Source organism: Ciconia boyciana, chromosome 3, assembly GCF_034638445.1.
Source record: "Ciconia boyciana chromosome 3, ASM3463844v1, whole genome shotgun sequence".
NCBI classification, from domain to species: Eukaryota; Metazoa; Chordata; class Aves; order Ciconiiformes; family Ciconiidae; genus Ciconia; species Ciconia boyciana.
The window spans coordinates 58056238-58075432 of NC_132936.1; the positions used below are offsets into that span (position 1 = coordinate 58056238).

General features: G+C 38.9%; 1 long non-coding RNA gene across 1 annotated transcript in view; it reads left to right on the plus strand.

The window, feature by feature from the left end:
- Positions 1-16897: 16897 nt before the first annotated feature.
- LOC140650026 (uncharacterized) overlaps positions 16898-19195 on the plus strand; it is a 29931-nt gene continuing 27633 nt past the window's right edge. Inside the window, exon 1 of the long non-coding RNA XR_012041827.1 lies at positions 16898-16963. This is a non-coding gene — a long non-coding RNA (uncharacterized lncRNA). The remainder of the gene's footprint in view (positions 16964-19195) is intronic.

Below are 19195 nucleotides of genomic sequence, written 5' to 3' on the forward strand. Positions count from 1 at the left end.
GCAGATTCCTTGGGTTATCCTTGGGCTGTAGCACTATTAGGAGTCCTACTAATAAACTTCATGGTATCTCCTTGTTGCTGGTCTGCACCTCCCATGCTGCCATTCCCTAGTCATAAGAGGAGCAAGCAGGCAGAAGTACTGGCAAGACAAGTATGGTAAAGAGAAAGATTTCTTTTGCAGAAGCTATTATTTGTGGAAGGCAATAGGGTCCACCTTCTAAGCAGAGAAGTGAATACACAAGGTAAATGGTCCCTGTATCACCAGCCCTCTGCGCTAATTGGAAGACTGTTAAAATTACAGCAAAAGGGGAAAAGAATAGAAGACATGCACTTAGTGGAATGTCAGATTGTTGAGAACAGCCTTAATCAAGGCACCAAGGAGCATGAAGAAAAGAAATGTCTTTAATTATCTGTCTATGCTAGGATCCAGTGTAATAAACAAGAGAAATGAGAACTGCTCATTTTATGGGCTTAATTTGACTTAGTTGGTATTAATGAAATTTGGAGAGATGTTCATGACTTGAACGTTAATATCATAGTTATAGAACTTAACACAGAAAGGGGCCAGCTGAATAAATGGAGAAAGTGAGTGGCACTCCATCAAAATGAAGTTATTTGTTTCTGGCTCAGCAATAACTTGGAAATAAATTATATTGAGTCTTTATGGATTAATGTTCTAATGAAGAAAGCCCAATGTTTGCTGCTGAAAACCAAACCAGGCTAGTAAGCAGGATGATCATGTCCCTAAGCATGTATCCACACTATGCAAGGGGAAAAACCAACCCTGATGTATTGTCAGCACTCAAGCAACCTTGAAATTTCATAAAGTTTTAGAGGAAAATTTCCCATCTCAAAAATTACCAAATCCAATATCAGAAATTCTCTGTTAGGCCTTTGCTCAACAGATGCAATGTACTGGTAGCATGGCTAATAATCATGTACTTGTATGTATCATTTTAGACATACATTAAGTAAGTCTTCCTTTCCTATCGTGATTCAATGACAACAAATCCAATAGAAAAATCTGACTGAATTCAGTGAGCTTTAATTGTGTTTCATATATTTATACTCTCAATTTCTGGCTAATATATTATTACTCAACATATATAGCTTGCTCTGGCAGTTTGCCTTACTCACATGGGTAGTTCCATATGGGTCCTCTATACCAAGGAGCTTTGGGAGTCACTAATAGCTGGACAAGGGACACTGGTTACTGAATTCCTGGTTCTGTTTTCAGAGTTGGACTGACTAGCATGTTTATATGATGCAAAAGTCAACCACAGGATGCCTAATTCATACTTACAGTGCTGCATGTTCCTATTATTTTGTGTAATAATATATCATTTACTTTACAAAGACTTTTCTCGTTCTATTTTATCAGTGGTTCACAGATGAATTTAGAAACAAGTTGAACATCAGGACTTGTAATTTTTCTAAGCCTCTGCTTAGAATCTTTTCCCTGTCCATGTTAATTATAAATTGCATTCATCACACTGAAGACTGTTTATTTGCTTCTTCTGTTTATCTGCTTTGCCTATCTGTAATATCACAGTGGGAATGGCATGTGCAATGGCAAGAAAATGACCTATGGGTTATAGTCAAACAAATGGATGGTTTGCACACAGATAAAAAGACAGATAAAAAAGACAAAACCAAAAAGTTTACAATACAAATCAGATTTTTTTTCTTTCTATCTTTTGATTTTTCATTGTTCAATGTGAGTTAAAGATCCAAACTGCTACCAGCAATACTTTTGCTTCCATTCCTCCATCAAAAAGTAATGTGATACTTAATACCTTTCCTTGCTGTTTCTTGTCCAAGATCTGAACAGAACTTTTATTTCCCCCTAAGAAGGGAAATTGGATTTCAGTGTCTTAAAACCTTACCTCAGCTTAGTCTGATTGGATTTTTTAAAATGTAAATTTCTTATTCTTCCTGTTGTACCTGTCATTATTACCTGTCATTGATTAAAAAAAAAGAAAACAGTGCGAGTGTTAGCAAAGGGAAATGTACTTAATATGAAAGAACAAATAAAACAGTCTGCAAAAGGCAGGGCTGAGCAGGTCTAATAAGTGGCCCAGTTTTAAGACTTCAGTCCTGGCACAGCACTGCGATGTCACCCCAGAAAAATACCTTAAATGTAATGACAACAACTAAGCTTCAGTGGGACTAGCAGGTATTTGTCTTTCAGATTTTGTTCAACAAGTCGCCAGTTTAGGGGACCAAGAGTGAACTGTAAATAGCACTTAAGTTCCCAGAGTGTAATTCAGGTCCAGGAGAGAAATTCAAACAAGCAGGTCCTAATCCATGTGTCAACATGCAGTTAAGCTGTGGAATTCCTTATCACAAGGTGTTCAGATGCTGAAAGTTTACATGATTTCAAAAGGCAACTAGGCAAATTCATGTAAGAAAAATCCACTGAGAATTATTGTATGTAAGACAACTGGTTCCAAAAGTCAATGAGGCACAAAAGGTTGAATGCTGGATGAACATTCTTGAGTAGCATCACTTGCACCCTTCCCTAGGCATCCTCTTTTTGACTTTTTTGAGAATAGGACTCTGAGCTGGATGGACCTGTGGTGTGACCCAGTCAGACCACTCATATTCTTATGCATCCTTATGCATCAAAATATCTGAGATAGCACATGCACATATCTTTTCTGATGGAAGCTCCCCAGCACATGTAGCTCACTGAAAGTGTACATGTCCAGAAGTGCGGCTGCTCACCTGAGATGATTAAGTGACTATTTTCCACTTAGGTCTGTTTGAGAATTATTAACAAAGTATTCTTAATTCTCTGTTTGCTCAGAGAGCATGTAACACTTCTGGATGGGTTTGAATTCACTACCTATAGGTACCTTCCCTGAAGAAACTGTTTGATGCCTACTTCTTGTACAACAGCCTAAAGGTTAGAGTATATCCAGGGACTGCGACACCTGGATTTTGGTCGAGCTCCACCAGGTTGGACAACATAGTTTCCACCCCGCCTCAAAGAGCATGCTAGTTTAGAGGGGGAGGTCCCTGTTGTTTAGGGTATTTAGAGGCAAAGACATTTTTTTCCTTTGAGTTGAAAGCTGTGATCCCAGGAGCACAGGCTCAAGCAGGCAGGGAGACCCGGCAGGAGCGTGGCTCTCTTGCAAGGCAGTTAGAGTACCGAGGCAAAATGCAGGGATGCGAATTTGCCCCCAGCCCACTGGGGACACGCACTTAATTGACAAGCAAGAGACTAAATGTAACAAGAAGTCTAGACAGCGAACTCTCGTATCTCTAAGGCCTTGGGGATATATGGAGAGTCTCTTAATGTCTTTTGTATACTTCCTTATGTTTAGCTCAAGGAAAAGCACAAATGGAAACCAAATCTTTCTTTGCCAAGTACTTTTTATGTGAAGATAATAATTTCCTCTCTAGAGCATATGTTTTGAAAGACTTCTCAGGTTGCTGCTTCAAGGAAGTTAAGGATGGTCTTTGTTTCCCCAAGGTTGGTACCATTTAAGTGGAAGCAACCAGAGAGGAGAGGAGGCAGAGGGAGGACAGCTAATAATGACACAGTAATCTACATTTCCCTGGGGAACGCAAATAAGAGTTAACCACAGCAAACGGAAGATTAAACTTTGAACAATGTTTACTTAAACCTAGAGTAATTTCTAGCTACTACAGCTTGATTTCCAAGCAGTTTGTTGCCAAAATAGAAGTTTGTATCAAATGGCCTTAATGTGATCACAGTTTAGTTCTTGCTAGAGGTATTTTGAGATATTCATGTTTTTAATAATTACTAAGCTTATTTTTTATGGCTAATCACAGCTGCTTTGAAATGTAAGTAATAACTTTTGTATATTTTATTTCTGCTATGAACAAGTATTTCAACCACAACTTCAACAAAGCTTTGCTACACTCATTAACCATGGAGGTGCTAGGGCAAAATGCTACAAACCCAGACAGGTCTAAGCCTTCTCTTGCCCAAATTTCAAACAGCTAAAAAAGCCTTTTAAACAAAAGGCCTGTCTCAACATAATTCCATTCCTGTTAGTTTGCATTAAGAAGAGATTAAATATTGTTTCGAACAGATGTTAGTCTACACTCGTTTGTTCCTCTCTTCAAGTCCTCACATTCATATACATGTACAACCATCCACATGTGAATGGTTGAGGACAAATACAGGTACATGGAATTTAATTTATATAAATTGCACCTATTTTTCATATATACCAAAAAGTATTTCTTTACCTACTCTTTGATTTTCTAGGCCATGCATGCATCTGTCTTTTGTGTTTCTTTCATAAATATTTATACATGTGCATGTATGCACGTATACAGATGAAATCCTAGTTACCATCCTATTTGTTTACCTATTTATTATTGTCAGTACATATGCAGAGAAAGAAATAAATTAATGTTGTCATGCTGTGATGTAGTTTCAAATTTATACCAGAATTAGTTGAAGATGGCTGTGCTACTCACAAGTGGGTAATCGGTCACGGATGATGGGTTGCAAGTGAAGAATGCATGTCAACCCAGAGCAGCCCCAAGAAACTAAACAAATCCTATTTGAGGGATACTTCAGAGAGTTTTCAAACAATTACAAGCGTAATTTTTGCATCCTTCCTATAAATGAACCAGAGGCAATTTTCATGATTATCCACGCTCCTCAAGGTTCAGATAACCTTCTGGTTCCTCCTAACTGGTCTATGATGGATGGCATAAAAATTCTGATGGAAGAGTTTTATCTAGTACAGAACTGAGGCCTGATGCAAAGCTCATTCAAGTCAAGCAGGATCTTCCAAAAAAACCCCAAACCAAAACAGGTGTTTTGTGGAACTATATGGACCCAGTGTTGCAAACAGTAAATGAAGAAGAATATTTTTCAACAAAATTATCTTACAGCTTTTACATTAGCTGCAGTTTGGTACTAAAAGCACACCCTCCAGTAAAGAACAGACTTTGTGTCAGAGATCTCTACCATCAGGTGACACCAGCAATTAGATGTTGAGCTTCCTCATATGGGTTATGTTGTCTTAATATGTATTTCATACCTTTTTTCTTCAGGATAGCGTCTTATGATATCTATTCTGTATAACAACTGAACACATAAAGTCATAAAAGCGTGTAAAGTACATTTTCATAAACATAGCAATGATAAAGAGGGAAGAGATCAATTAATCTTGCAAGCAGACTTTGGAGTCACAGTGATAAACATGTTATCGACCTTCCAAAACCATCCTTTGGCATATAGAGAAAAAAAAAGTCAATTACCAAATGTTTTCGTACAACAATGTTTTTCATTTTATGCAGTTACAGTTTCAGGCTGTAACTGTACTAGCAGCTAACCTGCCATTTGGCAATTGTGGATGAGTTAATAATTCAGATACTCTTGTGAACTGCCATCCAGAAACAGCAATTTTGCTACTTAAGGATGTTTGGTGGAATAAATTTATTGATATGATTGTAAACTGGGACACATGGAAACCAGGTCTGCAGATAGCCTGCAGTTCTCAGGAGCATTGGAAACAGAGGTCAGAATCCCTTACAAGCAGTCCTTCCAGACATTGCAATGTTATTTTGAAGGTAAGATAGGGTTAGTGTTGCTGGAGAGTAATTGGATTAGAAAAATAGTGGATTTTTGTCATATTTCTAACAGAATATTGAGTTTAATTTACATTTTTGGCAAAGTAATTTAGATTATCTCAAGAATGAAGATAAAATTTCAGGAATTTTCCTTTTTTCATAAAACGCTTCTCTTAGCTGCAGGTCTGTACTTGGACCCCATATAATTTTTTATTTGGTTTAATATTACATTAGAGCATACAGGCTAGCCAAAACACGGCCTCACTCACATCTGGCAAATAACTGAGCCAAATAATGAACCTGCAAGCACTCTTTGCTGGAGCCTCCCTTTCAAGTATGGGAAAGGTGATGGACTTGTTTGATGAAAAAAAATCCCACATATTTGCAAACAGAGAAATTACAAGACAAATGGATTTTAATGAAGAAATTTCCTTTAGACGATGACTGGTCCTCATAATTACTTGCAGGATGAAAAATGTCTCTTCCTGAGAAAGCATTGACAGGAAGAGTGACAACATTCAGGGTTGCCCCTGAGGTGTCTGAGCATTGCTCTTTTCTGATCTGTTTTCCGTTTCTGGTCTTCTGTTCATCAGCGCTTTCTCAATACTTTTGTGTGGTGGAAGAGAAACAACAAATGGGTTGAAAATCATCCAGTGCAGACTTTCCTTCTATAGAAGAGGTTAGCAAAGTGAAGCCTACAAAGTCTTTGTAAACAGGCTGCATACTTATAAGTCGTGGCCATTTTGTTAAATGTAACAAGGATTTTCATGGAAAAGAATTTTGTTCTTGTTTTCCCTTTGCTCTCCAGAAAGAAACATTCAATAACCCCCTTTCTGTAGCAATTTTAGATATTATTTAGTTTTTCACTTCTCACACACTTTTGAGACAGCTGCCACTTCTACTTCATTCTTCACTTCATTTTGTTAGTGTGTCTTGCTCCCTACCAAGTCCATGACTCTGAATTCACCAGGATTCCATTAGTTTAACCAACGCAAATTTAGCACATCATCTTTTAAGGTACCACTTTTTTACTTCTGTGGCACTACTAGCTGTCTTACTGACACATAAAACTCTGGGCCAGTAACTGCATACATACCAGGCTGATAGGTGACTATAATCAAGGCTTTCTTCAAAATATATTTTCCCTTCATAAAATAGATTCTACAGTAAAGCTGTGTGTGTTGAGACAGGAGAAAAGAGGGAACAGGGAAAAAGGAAGTTTGGTGACAGAAGGACATCTCACTCATAATGCAAGGGTTGTCTCAGGACTGGCTTTACACATTGTTCCTTCTAGGCAACATTTCAATAACATTAAACTATTTTTGGAAAATGTTCTGTACTTTGGAAGATAATTCTGCCTGCAGGTGTAATATTAATTCTTTTATACTTTCTGCATACCTCCTTCATTCCTTTCTGACAGCCTGGTTTCAAGTTTCCCAAACTTCCACAGATTCTTTCTGACTTATATTTTTAGATGCTACCTCCTTATTTCTGTATTTTTGGATTGAAAAAGTTATAATTCATGGTAAATCCAAGAAGTTGGGAGCAGCACAAAACTCTCAAAAATGGAACAGTGTCTTCACCAGGTTGGTGCTAATTCTGACCATATTCTGTTCATAAATCATTAGGGAAGCTCAGCTTTTTCTTAATATTATTCTACAAAAAAATCTGCCAGTAAATTGCTTCAATCCTTAGACTTTGGGCCAACAGGAGTAACAAATCACGTACTGTGAAAGTTCAGATTACCTTCAAACCTCATCATGGAAAATTTGCTAACTACTTAAAAACTGTTAACTACACTTAAAGACGTGGTCCTCAGGGTCAGTACAGGACATTTTACCAACCAGTGAGAAGACTGCAAAAGTTGACTTTTTTTTTCCTGGATGTCATTGGGGTAAAACTTTACATACAGGCCTGCCTCTGGCCACGCACTGGGAGTGGCATAGCTTACAGAACCAGTTTAGATTTGTGGTGAAGAATATCTTCTCCCTCAAATCTTGCCAAGAGATGTACGTGCAGATAACAGAGACAAGTAGGAGAGCTCTAAGCAGATGTAGAGACAAAAAGGAAGCAAAATGCGTTTATGGGAATGGCCTTTGCCTCGAGCTGGTCTCGGAGGACCTGACTGTGCTGTGGGTGGGACTCTTCAGAGCTTCTCACAGGGCAACTGAAACCTACTAAAGCTTTTCCTGAAACGAAGTTTGCACTGCTCTGATCACAAGAGTTACCCTGTGAAAAAGTCTGGGAAGGCTGCATTCCACTATTGTGGATTTCATAAGCCCTATAAAAGCTGACATGCGGATTTAGGAACCCTAAATGTTTGCATAAATGTCTTTTAGCGACTAAATAATTGCCCCCTGAAGCACCCCAAAAGAAGCCAAAGGAAACAGAAATCACCATCTACAAAAGATTAAAACAAATTTCTAGTTTCTCAGCCAAGCCATTTTGCAGTTACTATAAGCCAAAAAAAATGTTAGGAAAATTTTCAAGAGGTGAAACCGCTTCCTTTTTTGAGCCCTCATGTCTCCCAAACATCTTGTTGAATTTACCTCAAACTTTCCATTAAACTTCTACTTTGGCAGAATAACACACTTATGAAATTTCAAGCAGATTGGTTTGGTCTGGTAAAAGGCAAAGAGGTAAAAAAACCTGACCTGGAGTGGAAACCTAACTTCCAATTTATTTGTGGAGAGAATATAAAATGAGAAATCTACCAAAGTGAACCAAGAGTATTGGGTTGTGTATGCATGCTTATTTCTGATCAGTAGTATCTAGTGCCATTTAGACTGCTGACAGAGCATAAATCCAAAGCTGCTCTTAGATCACTACTCAGCATTTTGTACTACCAGATGAAACAAGCATTTCAGGAAAAAAATATACCATCATTCAGTTTCTTTAGTGCTGATGGCAGAAGGAGGTGATGACCCCTGTGATTTGCATAAGCTCGGGAATCTGATTATTCTTAAGGGTTATTAATATGTTTTATTCCCAAATTCAAGTAGCACCCTCTACTGGCCAGTCCACATTGATCTACTGCCAGGGACAACAAAAAGACATCTTGCCTTAAGTAAAATGTCTGTATAATGATCTATACTGGAAAATTGGAGAGTGAGAGATTAGTGTAGAAATGTTGAGGTGAATGTAAGAAACAAAAATGTATAGAAGCACTGGGAAAAACTATATACTGTGTTGTGGGGTTCAACTCTATGGATTTCAATGGAGTTTGGCTATCCGACACCAAGGCAGAGTTTGGCCACAACTTTGTGGTTAGCTTCATATTTAGATTTCAACAGAAGCTGAGAGCCTGAGCAGGAAACCTAGTGTTCCTTTCATTGACATGGGTATTTTCTCTCCAGACCAGTGAAGGTATACAACTTTTTTAGAAATCTTTGGAAAATCAGCTCATGGTCCCCTCCAAGGTAATGCAAGAGATTGACATTGAAGAGAAAGACATTGATTCTGCAACACAAGAAGAGATTGCATACTGAAGTGCTGCGGTTTTGGAGGCTTATGCACAGATGATGTTCAGGACACACACATACGTCAAGCAGGCGTACTAGACAGATTGCCCTTCCTTTCACTCCGTTTCAGAGCCCTTAGTGGGTTCTCTCAAGGTTGAGAGAAATTTGGCTGTTACTGCTTTAACCTCCATAAATGCCTGATGTCATTTACTCACACATCCTGGCAAAAACTTCTGTCTGATCTCTCCCAGTTGTTCTCTCTCTCTGTCTCTCGCCCCCCTGCAAGGAAGTTTCATCTAAGTGCCTTTTTTGTTCTTAGTTTTCCATCTGCTTTTCCATACCTTCCCAGGAGTGCTGCAACATGACCAACCAGAAGACTAAAGACAGTTTGTTAGAGAAGGAGCAGTGTTTGGCACAGCAGTGCAGGAATGACCTGGTGATGTGGCACTTGGCTGAGGAGTCACTTTTCTGAAAGCCAGCTCTGAACAGCACTGAAATCAGTGAGGGTCTCCCCATCAGTCTCAGTCAGCTTGGATCAGGCCCACAGTGCACATCTGGACGCAGTTTGTTCAAATGTGCCTGCACTATCCCACCTTTTATCTGGTATCACTTTTGGAAGGGGTTAAGGAAAGCCTCAGCCTTGTATCTGATGCTCCACTGTTTCATGATTCTTTTCCAGTAATGAGAGTAATATGTGACTTTCTCATCTGTGGAATTTATTATTACTGTAGATTTAGATTTATATTTTTTTTCTCTGCTGTCAGTATATTAACCTCAAAGAATGTGCAACAACTTGTCTCAAATGCATGAGTCGATTTTGTTGGTTTTGTTTTGTTTTAAGTAGGAATCTACAGTTTTGCCTGGGCTTAATATACTAGCTCACAATCTGGTTTACTACTCTACTGTATTTGTAGAAGAATCACCATTAGCTGAGAATAAAGCATATCTGGGGAAAGTGGACTTCTTGGCATAACTGATACAGAGACTTTTAGTAGAAAAATCTAACTTAAAACATTTCTAAAAATCATAGCAGGAGTTAGCCTGCATTTGGTAAACTCCAGTGCTTCATTTCTTGCTTGTATCATATGGAAAACCATGTAATTATTTTTAAAAGTTCATGTATTCAATAGTTTCTGTGAGAAGATTTTGTTCTCACTAGTGCACAGTTATAGATGACAGGAGGAGCAGAAATACAATGTATTTGCTTTTCATGGCTAAAATTCCTCAGATTTCAAAGCTGGAACCACTTAGAAGTGGCTACTCAAATGTGTCATGGAAGAGATAATAACTTCTCTGTTTGCCTTAAAAATGTGGCCCATGAGTAATGTCAAAACACTTTTATTTTACTGAAATATAACCTGATTCTGTAATTTTAGCTTTACTTAGGAAAGAATTGGTTTGCTGAAGAATTCACGCAAGCCTATTTTCAGATGTTACAGAAATGGGTTGGAATACATCTTAAAATAAGGTACAATTTCATCTTTATGTAGAAGATTTTAATAACACTCACAGTGGAATCAAGTTATATTTTTGTATTTAAAATGCAATACTGACATGTTTTTCAAGGCAGACATTACATATAATTTTGTATTATCCTTTGATGATAGTACACACTGGTAAAGAATTTTCAAGAGTATATACACTTGGCATACGAAGAAGGAAGATTTAGACTATGATTGCTTTGAGTTGGAAACATTTCAAATCACGAGTTTTTTCTATATTTGCAATCGGAAATTGGCAGGAACTCTTCACAAAACTATTGGATTGGATACTTAACATGCTCTTACCTGTAAGAAAATCAGATTGTTCTTGTAATATGTTAGCCATGCATCCAGAATAGTTGTGAAAGAGAGTTGTCCCCAATATTCCAAAATAATTTTTTTCCCCTGGACTTCTGAAAGTATTTTGGCATGTACAGTAAATTGCAAGTTATTTTATTTAAACCTGTGCAGAGGAAGGACTTTTGTAGTTTGTGTTATGATTTCAAAGTTTTTATTACTTGTAAATCAAAGCAGCCCTTTTCAACTTTGGTTATCATTAGTGAAGGGAAATTCTGAAGAAAAAACCCCACCTTTTTGAAACATCCAATACATGCTATTTTTTGGAAATGTGAAAATTTCAATCTTTAATATTTTTGTACTGTAATAATTTATTTCAAAATGACACCATTACAAAATCAATATTAAAGGAAATTTTGAAAAGAAAATTTGTATTTATTACCTCCCCAAACTGAATTAATATGATTATATATATGTCAGTTATTTTCCTAGATTTTCCTTTCAGGGGAAATTTCTGTTGTCCTTTGCACAATCTCTGGACACATTTTCAATGGGAGAAATACAAATGGAAAAGCAGATATAAAACTTACTGGAGAGACACTTCCATTGAATAGAATGGTAAGGAAGTTATGGGCAGAGGGTCAGGAAGCCTTGAGGACAGACCCTGAAGATAAAGGCTGAAAAATTGGAAGAGGGATGAATATGTAAACCACAGAAGTCCTGAACACAAGGAGGAGATGATGGTATAACTAGCTGTCAGGTGAGTGAATTGAAAAACATAGCTAATAATTTAAAAAATCTGTGATTAATAAACGCTGATTTGTGTGAACTGGAGAGAAGCTAGAGTAAGAGAAAATGAAGAGTAGGGAAGAGGTTACAGTGGGTGGACCAGAGCAGCACTTGATGACTGAAATTGGGCGGAGGTAATACATAGCCCTGTAACTATTTTCCATATGTTTTCATTTATTTTCTTATTCTACCAAATGTCTACCAGCATATCCTTCCTTTTTTTGTTTCTCTTTCATACAACAGTTTATTCTCTGATATTTATTTCTGCTTGCTAACCCTCCTTCTCTGACCAAAGTTCATGAGTTTTCCTATCTAATTAGCACAGAAGGGGCATGTTCATATGAACATGGAGTCAGCTGTGTGAGCCACCCCACCTGTAAGCCCTGACACACATCCTGTGAAGAATCACATGTGTGTCCTTGGCATGGATCTGACAAGGCACAGAGCTCATCATAGCCTGGTATGAGCAATGCTCACTTTTTTCAGCATCAAGCTTGTTCCCTGATTTTGTCCCTCTTGGTTCCAAATATTAGATAACCTCAGAAGATGGTGCTTACATTATGCTTATCACTTTTTCTTCAATAAGAGGAGAGATAGTCCAGGCTGGATGTGGGGGTGGAGGACCATGCAGTCACAGACTACTTCACTTTCATGTGACTAAGGGTATTCAGTGTCCCTGGGCACTCCCCTTGAGAATCCCTCACAACTTTCAATCCATCCATCCCTAAAGTTATTGCTCCAGAGGCTGGGAGTCCAATGAGTGGAGAGTTGGGAAGTCCACTTTTGAAAGTGTAGTGGGAGAGGAAGGTGTCCAGCAAATAATGAAAACAATGGTGGGAGGAGGACTATTCTTGGGAACTAATACCTGTACGGGGATGATCACAGGCTTCACATACCACTGAAGCCAACTGTAAAGGTCTCAGTGCTTTCAATAGGAAGGTGGATGGTGTCCTATGGGCAGGGGTTCACCCTGCAAGGAATAGTTTGAGAATGCTTAGCACAGAGCAGCAAAAACAAGTCATCAAATGGCGTAGGTGAGCTCTTTGTACAGGCTGAGTTTTATACGCTGGTTGAGTCAGCTGTTCCGGACAATTACTTTTAAAGAGAGGGGCAGGCACTGAGTCACATTTGTGCAGCTGAATTCATTGCAGAACAAGTTGCTTTAGGCACCCTCTGTGCATTGTCAGCCTTTTTTGCACCCTACTCAAAGGACAGACGAATCGGTGTTTGCTGAGGTTGCAGCTAACATGCTAAATACGCTAAGGACCCATAGCTTATTAGTAAGGAAATTAGGGATCATAAAATGCAACAAAAGAGCTAGTGTTCAGCAAGCCAGCAATTTTAGCAGCTCAATGTTTATATTATGAATGGTATCAAGGAACTCTTAATGAAAACATAACAACTGTTACTTTAGATACTTTTCCAGCCAAGATCTTGATCTGAAATAATCCATGATACTTTAAAAAATCTTAATTAAAATTGTCATGCAGGTGTGATATGTAAGAAAAAGATACATAACTGCATTTGGTTGATATAAAAGAGGTAACCAAGTGGCACTCAGTGCAACTGGATACAGGCTGCAAAAGCAAGACATAACAAACTTAACATTCAACCTACAAAGTTCAGGGCTAATTTTCATAAATTGCAACTCGCACCTGCAGATCATCCTCACAGTTGCCAGAACATGCCACTCCTTTCATGTTCCTGTATTCTTTATACATATAATTTTCAAATTATGGATCTCACTAATCCACAAATAGTGCCTCAGACAAAGCAGATAGGTGCAACGACTAATGCAACAGTGATTGCTCACATACAAAGCAAAGGGATTTTTAAAAAATCCAAATGATTTAACATCTATTAGGAAATGCAGTAAGGAGAATGGCAAAATGGGGCTTAACTGCAGAGCAAAATTTCAGGATGGGGAAGGATCATCATTTGTCTGGCATCTGTGGGGGAACAGCTGTCTGCAAAAGCCCTCTTGTCTCTACGACCAGGAAGGAAGTGCTCCTCAGGGATCTTGGCCAGATGTAGAAAAAGAAGGAAGAAAAGACAGGGGAAGGCAGCTGCTCACCATTCAGCAGCTGAGGTGAGGAATCCACAACATGAGCTAAAAATGAGGGTTCTCCTGGGAGAAGGCAGTCAAGTATCCAGCCAGGACACTCTTGCCTCTCTGCCAGCACATTTATGTCCATGATGCAGGGAAGGAGATGGTGTAACATGGGAGACTCCGGACAGACAAATCTTAGTGGAAATAGGTCACTAGCTGCTCAGCACATTTTACAGGTATGAATTGTGTCATGAGAGTACTTTTACTCAAGGCTGGAAGTACAGAGGATGCCCAGTGGTGCCTGTGTGTGACTGGAGCACTCCGGTAGAGATACATTCCCCTTTGCTGCTCAGTAAATATGCACCTGGCTAGACTACCCTGACATCAAAAGTCACTGTAGGAGTGTAGCTGTAAGCCTGCTAAGACCATTTTGGTGCTTATGTTGGGATTATATTATTAGTATAAAATTGGCCAAAGTCACCTTTTCAGAAAATACTTTCCTATAACATAATATCTCTTACGAGGCACTGCATAAGCCTGGTTTTTCATGAGTCTGCATAGAAAATTCCTCAATAACTACATGGATTCCAGATTGTTTTTATGAATTGTTGGTGTTATTTTGATATCTGAAAATTTTGAAATATTTACAATACAACAGGAGGTCTGCTGGATACACACCTATGGGAATATACTTGGGGGAACCCAGCTGCAAATGGAAATGGAGTTGCAGGAGGCTGTAGGTTAGCTCAGGTTAAAGGCACAGGTAAACACACAGTCTCCTCGGGCTGACAGAATGGCTCCCAGTAACCCAGCAAGGTACTGGGAGTACTATAAAGGTAACTCAAGTACGTCTGCATGTGATGCAATCATAGCTCTGCCTGCAATGAAGACATGCCTTTGCAGTGACTGCTTCCTACTATTAAGGCTAAAAAGCCAAAAAGTGGCGTCTACAAGTCTGTCTGTGGGAAGGAGAGAGAGAGAGGGACTCATTAAGTGTTATTATCTTGTGAATAGACTTGGTCAGGCAAAACAATAAGATAGCTGAAGCTTAGGGGAAAGCTCCTCTGTGAGGCATTGGGGTCTACATCATTAGCATTTCTTCAGAGACAGAGCCAAAGAAAAAAGGTTCTGGTAGAGCCCTTTGAAAACAGAAAGGCCAAAGAGGTGAATGCAAGGACACACATGGGAATAGGAAATATGGACATGAGGTAGGAAAGGGAAGTGCCACTCTTCCAGTGGGGAAATGCTTCTATCAAATTATTTGTGACTGAAGAACCAGAGAAGGAATCACGTATTTGGACATCTACAATAAAGACAGAAAAGGAGCAATGTGGAAGATGAAGGATGTCCCCCAGCTGCTCAAAAATGTAAGAAAGTCAAGATAGGGAAATATGTATATTTTCGCTTGGACCGGCGGATTTCCCATGCTAACTAAAATAAAGGAATCCTTAGGAATTCCTTGTGTCTATATATCTTCAAATATTCTGTGGACTTACAGAGTGAATGGAAAATGTGGCATGCCAACAAGACTGGAGTTGTGGGATGAGGTGCGGTGGAGAGTCCAGATGTATGGGCCTATGGGTGGTACTGGGCTGAGGTTAACCTCTGCTTTAATTTGCAAGATGAGTAAGAGAGAGGGAAAACTGTCTGATAAAGAGCTCAAAGATAATGTCTGCTGCTTGGACCAAGGGGTGCTGAAGATCATCACACTGATAATACTGGAGGTCTTTGGGATACAAAATATGCTGTTTTGTCAGAGTTCAGTCATGGGAGCTCAATGAAGCACAATAAAATTTGAATAATAGTACTATTAAAATTTAGTCATAAATGTAACAAAAACAATATCAAAACACTATTTACAACAAATTGCAAAAAGAAAAAAAAAATCCACCCCCCCCCCCCCAATATTCAGAACAAATTTCAAAATAAGAAACTAGAATTACAAAACATAGGAAACATAGGTGCTTTCCTTAGCTATTGTTAGCATTTAATCTGTATTTGTTGTTTTTGACACACTAGCAGTTTCTGAAGGAGGAAGTAGGAAAGATGTAAGATGCTAAAATTGCACTGCCTAATTTCAGAAGTGAAGCCATATTAAGAAGACAAAGGCCACTGGCAGTGTATTAGTTTATCACATTCAGGCTCTCCTCTTCTGTCTCTCATTTATATCACTGCCTTGTGACAGCTGAGAGACTGAGGCTATCTGGAGACAAAATCTTCACTGCTGTCATCCTCTTCATCAGATCTTCCACCTCTCAAGGTACCTACCCACAAGTACTGCTGAAGGACATTGCACCAGCACAGGCAAAAATAAAGGCTTTGTAATGAAACGGCAGAAGACTGTTTGGGAAAATAAGATGGCCATCTAGCATGCCAAAGAGGAAGGAGGAAGGAAAAAGAGAAAGCACACTGGCAAGGAGGACAGTTGAGGGACATGGCTGTTCATCCCCAGGTGGGTTTGAGGGGAGAGGTCTCTTATCATACTGCCAGCGAGCTCTGTCTGTGCAGCCTTTGGAGAACAGGACTCTGCCTTCAGTCAGCTGAAGCAGACAGAGGGACCCTGTTCACTCCATGGCTATTGAGGATGATGTGTGCAGTGCATGACAGCAGAGAAGGGGGAACAGGCACATATCAAGTATTCAGGCTGGTTATCAGCAAGACTGTAGTGCCACAGTTCACCAGGTGATTTTACTGCATGAAGAAGTGAAATAGCTTTAGCTCTTCTACTTTTGACAATAGAGCAAGGTCTCCTAAAATAGCAATAGTTTCAGGCAGTTCATATAAACATGCCATTTGTCAAAATCCTGTTTGCTTCACAGAGATGATTGATGAGTGTGCTCTTTTATGCTAAATATGACAACTTTCTGGAACGTTCCTTGTTGATGACCTTGAACTTCACTCCTTGCAAAGCCAGCTGAGGCTGCAGAAATGTAAAGAGCATGTCCTTATGCTGTCATTGACACCTGCTTCTAGATAAACCTCTGCTTCTAGATAAACATTTGCTTTTTGCAAATGGACAAAAAGGCCATCAATGTGCTTAGAGAACTTTGGAAAATCAATTGTCTGAAAGCCAACTGTTATTTCAGTGAATTCTAGTTTACATGCAGGAAATCTTTAGCTGTGTCTGAGCCATTTGGTTACACATTTTGAAGGACAGGAAAAGTCACCTGAATACTTGTTGCTGCATCACAGATCCTTTATCAGTACCCTGAAATAGTAATACAATGTTTGAAAGAAAAGCTTTTCCCCTGCTTCTGTATCCACAGCTTGGCTGGGGACAGCAGACAACAGCAGCATGTGTAGAGCCAGAGGACCTTCTGTTAGGTATGTTGGGTGGGCTAAGGAAAGTATTTTGAGTGGAGAGAGAGAAAGAGGGAGAGAGGGAGGGAAATATTTCAAATCCCTTTTGGCACCTCTTTTTTTTTCCCACTCTACAATGCTCTACAGCATGGTACATTGCAATGGCAAAGTAGCAGTGAAGCAACACCAGTTCTTGGGTATTCCCAGTGAGAAAAGCAGGAGAAGGTCCATGAAGCAGAACAAATGCACTCATTTTGCTGGCTCTGGTTCGTGCTTGTTTAACATATTTTCATGTAAATAATTTATTATCTGTCATTTCCTCACAAGCCTTCACAGGCTTAAAACCTTTGAACGGGCTGAAGCATTACATTCCCCATTGGTACCAAGCAGACAGTTCACAAGGCCTCCTGCATCTGTTTTTCAACATAACTGCAAGGATCCAAGCACTTAGGTCTTTATTATGGGTTTCAATATAATTAGAATGATGCAGTGACTTTAATGTCAATGGAAAATAAATGAGATGGGCGCTGTTTGTAGTATCATTGCTGGTAATCTCAAGGCTTCTTCTTGGTACAAAGATCATTAAAAATTTTTGTAAAAGTTCATTTACAAAACAGATGGAAAATCCACACACCTCACAAGGTCAACTACTCTAGCTGACATTAATGGCATGTACTGTGACAATCTACATTATTGTACTATTTAGAATAGATTAAATGATCAATTTCTGTTATACCGAGAGTGTTATGTCTAATTTGCTACACATAGCACTGAAAAATGACCCATGTGTGCCATAACTTTGATTAAGGATTCTGCTTGTTTCTAATGAAAAAATGAAACCAAAATAGAATCACAAGAAACAGTGCTTCAGTTAATCCAATTTTTGTTCAGGCCTGAAAATCTCTTCAGACTATGAATGAAGCTCCTCTCAGCATGTTCTTTTTATCTGCTATCCTGAAATGTATACAGTTTTCTCATTCTTTCTAATGGAGCATACGGTTAAATCTGTCTCTTGGGTACTTTAAAGAGTCAGTTCTCTGGGCAAATATTTCCTAAAACCAAGGAAGTAGGCAAAAACCAGCTCCTCTCAAAACTTTACTTCTAAATCCAAATGGATCATAAAGAGAAAATGTCTTCACCACAAGCAGAAAAAATATTCAATGCTAAATTTTCAGCCTAAACAAAGTAATGTTCCAAACATAGAACTGGACAATAATGTGAGATAAACTGAACCATTCCAACAACAGAGAGATTGGCCTGGTACCATCTGCCTGTTGTATATCCCTCCATTATGTTACACCTGGGCTATTAAAAAATGACCACACCAACATGTGAGATTTAGCAGCGACTACTGTGGCTGTGTTCCCACATTTCTTTATAGTCTCTCTGGATCATATTTTTCTTCCTAGAATGGAAATGATGGAGAAGAAAATGTTGCAGTGACTTAGTCCGCATAGAGCCTGGACTTACTCCCATGCACCACAGCTACAGGGATCAGAGAACCTTTCTGCCCATTGTTGGCCAACAGAAGTTGTTAGTGATTTGCTCAAAGTAAGCTTTGTGCTCTTATTTGGCTGTGTCTAGACAGCTGAATACTTCGCTGCTATCCAAGGAATGTGCAGCTAATGTCAGTGATGTATTCACAGGAAAGCATTGGTTCTTGAGCACAGGCTTAACACAGTCAGTGCAAAGTGTAGAAGAAATGAGGCAAGGGATCTTCCCTGAGCAGGATATTTACTATGGAACCTACTTAATTTCCTCCAAGAGAATAAAAAAAGGAGAAAAGTTATTTAAAAGTTAATTAAAAAGAGAGCTAATATTCAGTTTGAAAGCCACAGGAGGGATTTAGTTAAGGTGCATTTTAGGCATATAAACACATATGAAACTTTTCTACACTCCAAGAATTACAAGCAGAAGAAGCTGAGCTACCTTCTGTTCTCCACTAGCAAATGGAACTGTCTTTGGATAAAGATTTATGAGCTGTCTTAAGTAACTGTATTAGCAGTGGACGGGAGTTTAGAATAAGCAAAAATGGCAACCCAAGAGATCAATATGAAACATTAGCATATTTTGGAAAGGAAAAGAATATCCAGACAAAAATTCAGTTGCTGTGAATCCCAATGGAGTTATGCCCACTTATAGAAATGACCTGCCATTTAGTGACACATCTTTGATGGCATCTGAGGAAAAGTCAGTTATTAGTATTGTAAACCACAACCAATCATATGAAAAACCAGGTAACTTTCTCACAAAGAA